Raw genomic sequence first — 12,338 nt, forward strand, 5'->3', positions numbered from 1 at the left:
ACAGGCACTATTGATTGCAGGGGATGCCTTTCGTCTTTCCAAATCGTTGATCCAAATTTAAGTTCCCTAAGGATACAGCAGCATGGGCCACTGACGATGAATAAGCTGGTGGCTTGGCCACTGAGATCCAACCTTTGACTCTTAGCCTGAGACCCAAGCCAGCCTCGTGGATGGACAGGAGCTCCGGAGGTCGCAATGTGAATTAAATGGTGTGAGGAAAGGAGGCTCAGCCCACCCAGGGCCCCCTACCCAGCTCCTGATGTCTGGCATATAAGTAAGAGCCTAAGCTTTGTCTTTCATGATCAGATGTGAGATTCAGTCTGTAAACAGCCCAAGAAGGTCTGTCATTTGTTCTGACGCTCAGTGGCAACTGTTTTCTTCTCCTTAGAATGGATTGTTCATTCCTGAGAGGGAGGAGAAGAAGGAGGGAAGGAGAAGAGAGGGATGAATGAAGGGCCTACCGTGGCTAAGAGCCAGTTGGATAGATGGATATATGACACCCTGAAAAATACGCTCTGAGCTATGAATTTCCCCTTCTTGGGAGACTTTGATAGCAACAGGATGGGAACACTGAGCCCCTTAAAAGGAAAAAGAAAACCGAGGCAGAAGCCCTTGGAAGGGGCAAGTGAAAGGGGACATCTCTGCCTGCCAGTTTCCTTGCCATGCTTCCTCCCTTATGACCCATCAGATCTTTTAAAATTCCTGATTTTGAAGTGATTCTAGAGCAGAAAATCCATCCAGATTTCATCTCACTAAGGACGGTAGAGGACCAGAGAGCAACAGTTTCCTCATTACTAGGGTTCTAGCCACTAGAAAAGGGTCACTTTTGAAAAGCTCTATATCCCGAAAGTTCCTTTGTAAATGGGACTTCTCACACCCTCCTGCACTTCAAGAGTACTTTCAAGAAATGGAGATAGACATAGATAAAGACATAGTACACATACACACAAACATGTATGTATGCAACTACATATATACACACATTTATGCTTATCCATAATGCATATATTTAATGATATCTTCACTACAATTGAATTACATTAGCTAAATATATGTTCAAAGACTTTTCCATTTGACCTCTGTCATGATCTCTGTGGACCTGGTATTTCAGCTACCACTTCCACCCATTATGTCACTGTGCCTATTAAATGCCTTTTCTAAAACTGTAGGGCTAAGAGAAAGTACTTACTAAGCAACCAAGCCTGGTTTCCAGCCAAGTATCTGCACAGACAGGTCTCATTAATGAATAATCTCAGGTATCTTGTCTGACACCTGCATCCCTCTTCCTCACATCTTTAGCCATTAGAATTCAATGTCCCAGAACAAACCTTGCCAGTGTTAAAGAAAAACCAGCACCAAACAGTAGTTTAAGCAGTAAGAGCAGATTTTAATCAGAAACTATTGCAATAGGAGAAAGATGGCAGTATAGAACTGGGCTCAATTCCACATACTGATGGCTGAGGTTGGGGTTGAGGGCAGGTTGGTGGATGGAAAAATACTAAGAGGAAACATCAGGGGTCAGATCATTCAGGCTAAACTGACCTAACAGGACTCTTGCTGAAGGCAGGCCGGGCTGATCAGACATCACCTAGGGCATGGTGGGAGACAAGGAATCCAATCAGACATTGAGGATGATCAGATATGGAAACAGGGGGAGTCTAGTTAAACCAATTTAGCAGGACTTTTGCTAAAATTGGGCAATGCAAAGAAGACACAGAAGTCTAAAGGTCAGGGCCTCATTAGGAAAAGTATTCTTCGGAGGAATCAACAAAAGTTGGGTCAGGGAGAGCCCTGGCCACCAGCAGTGGGTTATTGTACATGCTCCATTAGGCTGACAAATGAAGGCGTATTTGTCACCTTACACTTGTGATCAGAAGATATGCTCATATCCTGACCCTGCTGCTCATTAGCCATGTCCTAGACCAAAACTCTGGTTTACCTGGACCCCAGTTCCTTTATCTGTTGAGAGGGAATAATACTTGCCTGGCTTGCTTTTGATGATTATTAAATGAGATATTATAAAAGAAAATATTTTAGATAGAGAAAAAAAAGTTGCCTTTAAAATACTCATTTATCTCTAGTGATCAGAGGTTCTACTCACCTGTAAAACAACAGATGGTTCAAAAATCTAAAACTGCCAAGTTAGAAAAAGTGCTCATCTTCGTTATTAGCTGCCAATGCTTTCTTAGGTTGAATATCAACATGAGGAGCTGGGAGCCCATCACATATGATTCAGATTTGTTAGAATACTTTAATTCTAAAATTACCTTTCTAAGAAAAAATACCTGTCTGCCAATCCCTTACCAAAATAATCAGCTAAACCAAAGACTAGAGAGGTCTGTACACTCATTCAGATGTTTTATACTTGAAACAAGTCAGACAACAGGGACACCTTCCATTATGGGTGGTAGGACTCAGTGAGCAAAAAAAACAATTTACATCTCCAGAATCATTGAACATGCTATAAATAAAACAAAGAGACTCTTCAATCATCTGGCACTTGTTTATCTGGCAACTTGATCCATCTAGATTCAAGAACACAACTAAGAACCCCAAAGCGAGGGGTGAGAAATGCAACCACAGAAGATACCACATTCACTAAACATCATGCATGTAACACGGTATACAGGGACAAAAAGAAGTAAGCAGAGCTTGTTTTTTTCTTTTTTCTAAGAAAAAAATTCTAACAAGCTCCACTGAATGGATTCCCAGACCAGAGTAGACCAGAAGCAGGAAATAAAGGAGGAGATGGGTCTGCTAAAAGCTGGCACATTGGAAGCAGTGAGAGTTGAGTCTGGCAGGGAATGAAAAAAGCCCAGAGCCATATAACAAATGAAAAAGCCCAAACATGTAGCTGTCTGGAGCCATTTATGAGAGAAGCCAAGTTCCTACCTGCCTTCTAGCCTCCTGGGATCAGGTCTGCCCTGGAGGGAAGCACAATATTTGAGGTTTCAGCAAGCCAGCATAGAAACATGAAGAACTTAAATTACACTAGATGTAGTCCTCTTGTCAAGAAAGAGAAATGTTTACCATAACCTAGAAAGATTTCTGGCCTCACCTGAGTGTTTGTTTATTTATAATGCAACTTAAAGGGAAAAATCTCAGTCATCTGGAAAATCCATTGTGTGGCATATAATCCATGTTGCTGAGATACTGATCAGGGCCCAACTCTTAGCCTTCCATGCTTCCAGCAGCCAGTTTCCCCAGCCAGGGCTGTCCCAAATGAGGACATTTCTGTCCCACTGTTCAAACCTGAGCCAGCATCTGAAGCACCTCTAAGGGCCTGGGGCCATTACTTTAAGTGGTGGGAGCAAATGGCACTCTCAGCGCATGGGGCCTCCCTGTGTTTTAGCAGGATACTCCCAGCATCCTTCCCTCTGGGAGCCTGGGGTGCAGCTATCCCAGTCCTGGAGTGAGCATGCAGCGACAGCTCTGCCAGCCACCTTGCTTCCCAGCTCCTAGAGGCCGGGGGAGGAGGAGGAGAGTGGGGCAGGACCAGGGTCTGAGCAGCGGGAGGACTGCACGGTTTAGGGGAGAGCTCCTGTAGCAGCACAGGCTCCAGCCAGCTGTGGCACCACATGAGTCTCTCTGGGCGGCACTTTCCTCGGAAACCAGCTTCATCTGGCAGAATACTTTTTAGGAACTTGCATGTGCATGCCTTTCCTATGGGCGTGCTCTAGGTTTTGCCTCAGGCCGCCCACCACTGCCCCAACCCTCTTTTTCACACTCCTGCCTCCTTCCCTATCACATCTGTGTCCCAACACCTGGGTGCGCCGAGTTCCAAGCCTATGGGTGCTGAGAGTGCCATGCCCATAGGTCCATGTCCATGCTCAGGTCCTGATGAGCTTCTAACACAAGATGGGGACATGTGCAGGTCACAAGTAAGAAACACCAGCATCAAGACATATTTTTAAAAATCATTGTAGCTCTTTTCTCCCCAAAAAATAGCCACCTTAATCCTCCACCTGCATAGCCTATTTGACTTGGGTGATGAATCTCCATTTATTTGCTTCAGTCTAAAGCAGTTAAATTTTCCCTGTCACTGTCCTCAACTGCAAATTAAGGGAAAGCATTTAAGACTAGCCCAGAACAAAACCTTTTATTGCCAGAAAAGAATCAATTTCTTGTTCCTCATTTTTTATTGTAATTTTGATGTTTTTACATTAAAAATAATACTTGCACATGTTCAGAAACTCAAACAGCATTAAAGAATATACACTAAAGATACAGCCCTTCCTGTCCTCTATTCTCTGGTCTCTCTGCTGGGTGAGATTCACAGCTCACAGTCGCTTGTATGTCTTCCAGAAATGTTTGATACTTATTAAAACCCATGTGCACATGCATTGATGCATATTTATGTTTTGTTACACAAATGGGAGTATGCGTTTTTGCCCGTTAGTTACTTTTTTTAAATGTAATATAAATTATAAATCTTCATTAATACATTAACGTATTCTTTCAAACTGCAACATAATATCCCATTTTATGGATTATGATTATATAACTAGTGCTCAACTGATGAATATTTAGATAGCTTCCTGCATATTTTCTATTACAAATAACACTGTAAGGAACCTCTTTGATTTTCTTAGGATAGATTCTTAGAAGTAAGACTGATGGGATAAACGGGGATATGCGTGTTTTGCTTTTAAAGATATTGCCAAATTGCCCTATGAAGGATTGTCAATTTATAATCCTGCCTTCAGAGGGAAGCGGGCCTTGTGCACAGTTTCATCCACACAGCATATGAACGACTCATTCGTCTTCACCGGTAGGATAAGGGAAAAACTAAATGTCATTACATTTCTTAGGGTATAGTTGAGCATCTTTTCATATATTTATTGGTGTTTCCTTTTCTACCCTTTGCCCATTTTTCTAATGGATTTTTAGCTTTTTTCTTATTGATTTGGAAAGGCTTGTTCTATACACAGAAAATCAGCCCTTTATCAGTTATGTTTTACAGATATTTTTCATAGTCTGTCCTTTATCTCATGGTATTCTTGGTTAATTGCAGTTTTACTGTTTTGTATCTTTTGCCTGCAGAATATTTTTATTTTGTGTAGTGTAACATCAATATTTTCCTTTCTGAGATCTGAGTTTTATGGGCCAGTGATGTTTATGTTTCAGGAATATAGGAGTAGTTGATGTCATAGGAATAGGCCTTCCCTATTCCTAGACTATCAACATAAAATAATTCTGCTCTGTTTTTTAACAGTTAAACTTTTAGATTGAGAACTTCCGTCCAGCTGTCCTCAGATGGGCAGCTAGCTTATACTTTGCTCTGAATGGCCAGCTGATTGTCCTGACACTGTCCACTGACTTGATGCTCCTCAGCTTCACACTTGGTGATTTTGTCCAACCCCTTCAGCAAGAGAAGACAAAAGTCAGTGATTATTCCTGAACTTTGGGTACTGGTGACCATTTCCAATGTCGGTCTCAGCTCCCATAAGTCACCCATGCCAGCACAAGTTTTCACAATTGTCATTACTGAATTGTATCTCCCAAAATTCACATGGTGAAATCCTAACACCTGGCAAAGAAGATGGCCTTATTTGGAAACAGGGTCATTGCAGATGTAGTTATCTAAGAAGAGGTCACACTAGAGTAGGGTGGCCCTAATCCAACATGGCTGCCATCCTTGTGAAAAGGGGGAATTTGGACACAGCCTCATGCTCAGGGAGAACGCCTCGGGAAGATGAAGGGTCAGGGGATCGCAACAGAACCCAAGCAAGACTGCCGCAAATGACCAGAGCCAGGAGGGGGGCCTGGGACAGATTCAGGGCCTCAGGAGGAGCCCAATCGCCACCACCCTGATGCCCAGCTTGCAGCCTCCCGAGCTGTGAGACAACACAATTCCCTTGCTAAGCCTGTCCAGTTGGTGCCTTGTTATGGCAGCCTTGCAAACTCATGCAACAACTGTAAGGAAAGTTTTGTGACTTCCTGTTTATGACTGGGGCTGCTTGCTGATGGAGACAGTGCAATGCAGAGCATCTCTGTGACCTCCGTGTAGGTCAGCCTCGCAGGCACGGCCACTATGCATCCCAGGCCACCGGTGATGCACCGGGGCCTCGCTTCCGCCTGCCCCGCACACTGTGGCACTGCAAGCGGCCAGCTCACTGGACCCCACCTACCCAAGTACTGGTCCCTTCCCCTCTCAAACAGCAGGGAGGAACCCTGGCCCCAGGTCCAGGCCCCTTTGCATCCCTGGCCACTCAACGGCCACCCCAAAACTCTGCCCATCCCACACCCTGGGCTTGGCTGTGATACAGAGGCTTTGCACTTTCTTTTCCTCATGCTGCAAACAAACAAACCTGCTGAGCTGGGAAAACAGACCCTTCGGACCTTAAAGAGCCAGTGCATCTGGTTCCTCAGCTGGGACATGTTATCTGCAATGTGCTAATAAAACTGTAGGGAAGCCAAAGCTTTGAGAGAAGGTGGAAGAGGGGGAGGAAAAAGATGATAGTTTCAGGGAGCCCTGAAGAAGGATTTATTCAAAACTACTCCCTATAAATGCTGTTTTTAAAAAGCAGGAGCCTTGAAAACCCCTCCAGGAGCAGGGGCTTCTCAACTGCCACATGGCACTGGCATCCACAGCCATTTCTGTCACCAGATAATCCACATTTAAAACATTGGCTCCATCTTTTTCTGCAAATATGATTTTTTTTTCAGGCTTGTTTTGTGCTTATGTGTGAGTTTTTGGTGATATCTTGTAGCCAAATTCCCCCTCATCTCTGGAAATACACAGCCTAAGAAATTATAATGTAAATCAGGATGGTAATATAATTCAGGGGACAGGCTTTTCCAGGAATGCTCCCCTCGCTGGGTGCCAGAGACTGAGAGCAGTGGGTGGGAGCAAGCTGGATCTACTTGGGAAAACAAAGGCGTGTCTGAGCGTCAGAGTTCTGATTTGGCCAAGCACCTGGGGGCCTACTGCTTTCCGAGGCAGCCCTGCCTTTGTTCCCCATCACCCCAGAGCTCATGGAACCTGCTGGGCTTGTAGCACATCCCCAGCAGCCTGGGGGTGGGTAGAGCATTCTTCAGTAGTTCTTAGGTCAACCAAGGGCCACTCTGCTCAATGCTCAGGCACCGACCCATCTGTAGTGGGTTGATGGATGGCCTCCAGAAAGACATGCTCAGGTTCTAAGCCCTAGACTGAACGTGACTGTATTGGAACAAGGGTCTTTGCAGGCATAATCAAGGATCTCATGGTGAAATCATCCTGGGTTACCCAGCTAGTCCCTAAGACCTGTGACAAGGACCCTTATAAGGGACAAAAGAGAAGACACCAACCCAGAGAGTAGTCCCCATGAAGACAGAGGCAGAGACGGGAGGATGCAGCCAACAGCCAGGGAGCACCAGCAGCTGGGGAGGCAGGAAGGAATCCCCCCAGAGCTTTCAGAGGGCACAAGCCCTGCTGATAACTTGATTTCTGACTTCTGGCCTCCAGAAGGAGGAGGTACATTTCTGCCATTTTAAGCCACCCAGTTTGTGAAAATTTGTTACAGCAGCCGCAGGAAATTAATACACCATCCCTCCAATTAACCCTCATGTTCTGCTGTGTCCTCAGAGACCACAGAAACAAATCATATTTGTGGAATGAAGGAACCCTCAGGACGTGGCAGGTCAAGGCCACCCTCAGCATGTGGACATAGCAGACCTCTCTCCCTTTCATAAAGAAACGGAGCACATGCCCTTCAATAGTATCCAAGGCCACTCCCCATACCCTGACATCAAACTGCAGAAGAACCCCACTGTGGGTGTTCTCCGTGGGTCAAGGTGGCTGCCAGAGCCCAGACCTTCCAGAAACTTTGGGTTTGGGTCACTCCCCTTGCCCCCCTCCTCTTGTCTGTTGTTTTTGTTGTGGGTAACTCTCCTAGCGTAATTCGCCAGCCACATATACATTCACAGACAGAAAGTCTAATGAACAGCCAGATGAGAAAACATTACTCTTGTTTTTCCTTTTGGAAAGAAAAAACATATGAAGAATCTGACTCAGGGCAGACAGTCCTCAGGAAGCAAGCCGTCAGCACAGACCAGAGGGAAGCCAGCAGGACGCGCACACACCTGCCGGGGCTCCTGATCAAACCACAGTTTACATTCGGCCCAGGACAGATCCTGTGCTCATTCCCCAATAAGCATGTCACTCTCCTCTCAGACTGAAACCCACACAAGAACTATCCAGAGAAGAGGAAGAGAAGCTTAGTGAGTTAGCAGTTACCATCCAGCTATTTCTCAATCTTCTTGATTCATTAGGTAACGTCAGCCATGCCTATGCCTCGGGAATTCCCTCTCCCAATCTGAGAGTCTCATGTTGTCGGCATCAAATCAAAAATGCCGAGAAAGGTAAAGCATGAGAACTCTCCACCCTTGGAGAGTTAGAGAACTGAGGGCATGTGGGCCTTGGCATTATTACTTCTGACTGGGGCCATGTGGTCTGAACTCCTTGATACCCAAGAGATTTCTGAAGATTTGTTAGAAACCATGCCGTCAGCTCTAGGGGTTGGAGATAGATATAGATATAAAACATAAATAAAGAAATGTATTATAAGGAATTGGCTCACATGATAATGGAGGCTGAGAAGACCCAAAATCTGCAGTCAGCAAGCTGGAGACCCAGGAGAATCAATAGCATAATTCCAGTCCAAATCCAAGTCTGAAGATAGAAGACCAATGTCTACACTTGAGGACAGTCAGGCAGGGGGAGCAAATGCTCCCTTCCTCCACCTTTCTGTTCTGTCCAGGCCTTTCTGTTCAATGGACTGGACCAGACACTCTGCTTTACTCAGTCTACAATTCAAATATTAATCTTACCCAGAAACACCCTCACCAACCCAGAATAATGTTTGACCACATATCGGGGCTCCCCAGGGCCCAGTCAAGTTGATGCATACAATGAGCCATCACAGTATGGATCCCCCAGGTTTTGATGATGGCCAGATGCAGCCCAGAGTTGGCTGGTCAGCTGTTCTGGGGCTTAGGCAGTGGGATACCTCTTAGATATACCCTCTTGGCAAGTGTTTAAGTATAGAATGCAGTATTTTTAACTGTAGGCTCTGCGCTGTACAGTAGATCTTAGGACTTACTCATAACTTGGAGACTGGAGTAGTTACAGAGCTTCAGGTATGGGGCGGGGGGGACAGGTGAAAGGTGCTGGAGGGTCATGATCGCTGAGTTTACTGGAAAACGTGGGTCTCTCAACCATATGTACAAAACTTTGTGCTGGACATAGTCCTCCCTTCAAGGGCCAGGCACCACTGCCTATTATGGAGGCTTTCTGGGTATTGCCAGGAATTGTACAACAAGCCTAGGACGCCAGAAGAGAGATTTCTAAACCTCCCAGAGAATTTTAAGACACAAGAGTGCGTCTCCTCCTCTCTGTAATTTTGCTGTGGAGAAGCCACAGTTCCCAACCAACCATTACTGTTCCCAAAGGCATTTATCTAAAACACAATGCTGACCACACATTCACCCCTTCAGATTTTCAATAGCTCCCCACTATCTGCAAGAGTCAATGCAAAGTCCTTGGTATGTCATTGAAGACTGTTCACAATGTAGACCAAACTTACCTGCCCCAGATCATCTCTTTCCCCTACTATCTCTTCAGCTATCCCTTCCTCAGCCCAATGAGCCACTCACTAGCTGCTTCCTCTAGGTAAATGCTGGTCCCAATGCTTCCCACTCATTCTCCAAGGATTTCCTGATGAGACCCCTCCTCTTCGAGACCTTCCTATATACCCCACAAGTTAGCCAGCAGCTTCTCTCTGATCCCACAGAACTTTGGTATATACCAGCCAAATTGCACTTAACACTTTGTATTCTGAATTTCTAGCCTCCAGTAGAAGGATATTTCCATAAGAGGAAGACCTGTGGGCTGAGCAGGCAGCAGGCACTCCAATTGTTTGCTGATATGTAGTGGATGAACAGATGAATGGATGGATTGCTGGCTGGGTGGGTGAGTAGATGAATGGGTTGATGAATAGGTGAATGGGTAGGTAGACAGATGAGTGGATGGATGGGTGAATGGATGTATGGATGGATGGTTGGGTGGGTTGGTCTATGGGTAGTAGGTGGGTGGATGGATGGGTGGAGAGATACCATTCCTAATCTCATGGGCTATCATAGTCAAATAAAAATAAGATTAACTATAGATTCTGGATAAATGTACTAAAGAAAAATATTATGGAAAATAGCCTAATCAGGGTAACACCATATGAAAGACAAAGCACAAATTTGTAGCACAGACAACAAAAGGGCAGGAGGAAGAAAGAAAGGGGCAAGTAAAACTACCACTATTTTGCAAACCCAAAGATTTGGTTCTCTTGAGCAAAATAAAGCTCTTTGAGATTGCTTTTATTGTCTTTCCCCCAAAGGATTAAAAATAAACTCTCTTAGCCAAGTTGCTATCTGGGTGGGACAGAGGGGCTGCACACGCCCAGTGTCGGCAGGATAAGGGGTGGGGGGGCTGGCACCTAGCCCTGAGTTGTTGCGTGGAAAGCCATCGTCTCTGGGGCTGTGTTCACAGTCCTTCCCCTCCCCGCCCCAAGCCTGTCGCACTGCCGCAGGCAGGGCTTGCCTTAAGCCACAGAAGGAGCAGTCCTGCAGTCAGAGGCAATAGTCCAAGGCCAGCAGTGCAGTGGCTCCGCCAGGACCTGGCATCTGGGGAGAGGCGCGTGAACCTATCACGGGTTTCTTCCCCTGGACAGTTAGAGCTCCTGAGTGCAGCCTCAGCCTGGCCAGGAGTCCTGTCCTCACAGTCAGCTGGGACAGAGATGCGGTCACCCCTGACAAGGCCCCAGGCCCCAGCACTGGGGGTCATGCAGGGGGTGCAGCGCCTCTCTGCTTTTTCACACAGCTCTTCAACCTCAGCACCGCTGCCTCTCAGGGGTTCTTTGTTGTGGGACTGTCCTGTGCCTCATACGATGTTTCCCAGCAGCCTCCCTGGCTCTGCCCTCTAGCTGCCAGCAGCCACCCTCTCCAGCTGTTGCATTCACAAGAGTCTCTAGACGTGGCCAGTGTCCCCAGAGGGACAAAGCTGCCTGCTGAGAACCACAGCTCCAGTAGGAACGTCCATCCCTCTGCTTTCCCATTACTTTCTTCAGTCACTTGTGAGTCCCCAGCGGGCCACCCCGGGCACGGCCCCTTCACCAGCATGCCAGCACCCTCAGGAAGGCCCAGGTGCCCAGCACCAGGGAACATGCCACACCCTCAGGCTCCGCTCCACCCCGCCGGGCACTGGGATTGTCTGTCTGCGTTCACGCTTCATTCCACAATTTACCCGCATAGGCTCTGAGCGGTAAACATGGAGAGCAAAGGGCAGGAGGGCAGGAGGGCAGGAGGGCAGGGCCAACAGCCCACCCTCAGGAGCTTGGGGCCGACCTTGCCTCCCAACCAGCTGTGCCTTGAGGTCACAGGACACACACTTGACCCATGGCAGGACCATCTCCTGGAGAAGACCCCACATGGCTCCCTCTCAGCCTCTGACCCACAGTCAGGTCCCCCGGCCTGGGCCTTACAGACCTTGCTTGGTGCCCTCAGACCACGGGCCCTCCCATCCGTCCTTTGCCAGCAAGGGCCAAGCTTTCAGGTACCCACAGAGCACCAGGACATGGTGCTAAAATGCAGGCTCTGATTCACAGATCTGGGATCTGCATTTCCAACCAGCTGCCAGGGGAGGCTGGCGCTGCTGGGCCCGGGCGCCTCACGTGAGGGGCCAAGGGCCAGGCACGGTTAGGAGATCTGACAAACACGCCAGCAGGGTGAGTGCACTGCCGCCCACACACAGGGGGACTGCAAGGCGTTCGGCCCAAAGATGGCTCTAGCAATAGGCCTTTGGCATGGGGGGTGACACAGAGACAGACTGATCGGGAGTGAACCTTCAAATAGTACGTCATGAGTAAGAGTCTGCGTAAGGATTTGATCTTCCTTCCAGAAGGAAGGACCCCACGACAGACTCCAGGGTCAGCAGCTAGTGGTCAGCCCAGTCCAGACATCCGCTCTGATCCCACACCCTCTCGAAACTTCTGCTCAGGTGGGGCAGAGCGGGGGCACCCTAGGACTAAGGCGCACCTCACAGCTGAAGTGGTCACCGCGCTTCGCGATGACAGTCCGCGGGGACGGCCAGAGCTCTTCCCCAGCGCTGTCAGCAGAGACCAGAGAGCGACCTGGGCTGCCTGACCAGCCCTGAAAGTCACACGAGAGCGAGCGCCACCTAGCGTTGCAGCGGCCGCACAGCGCGGACTCGGTGTGCGGGCCGGACGGGCAGTTGCCCATAACAGCGCAGCCACTCGCTGAGAAACACCCCCTAACTTTACTCCCTCCTCTCTGAGGTTCAATCTGTG

At 47.6% G+C, this 12,338-nt stretch overlaps 1 protein-coding gene across 1 annotated transcript in view; it reads left to right on the forward strand.

The window, feature by feature from the left end:
* KCNJ6 (potassium inwardly rectifying channel subfamily J member 6) overlaps positions 1-12,338 on the forward strand; it is a 270,068-nt gene that overhangs the window by 201,302 nt on the left and 56,428 nt on the right. The window lies entirely within an intron of this gene.

Source organism: Manis javanica, chromosome 3 (genome assembly GCF_040802235.1).
Source record: "Manis javanica isolate MJ-LG chromosome 3, MJ_LKY, whole genome shotgun sequence".
Classification (NCBI taxonomy): domain Eukaryota; kingdom Metazoa; phylum Chordata; class Mammalia; order Pholidota; family Manidae; genus Manis; species Manis javanica.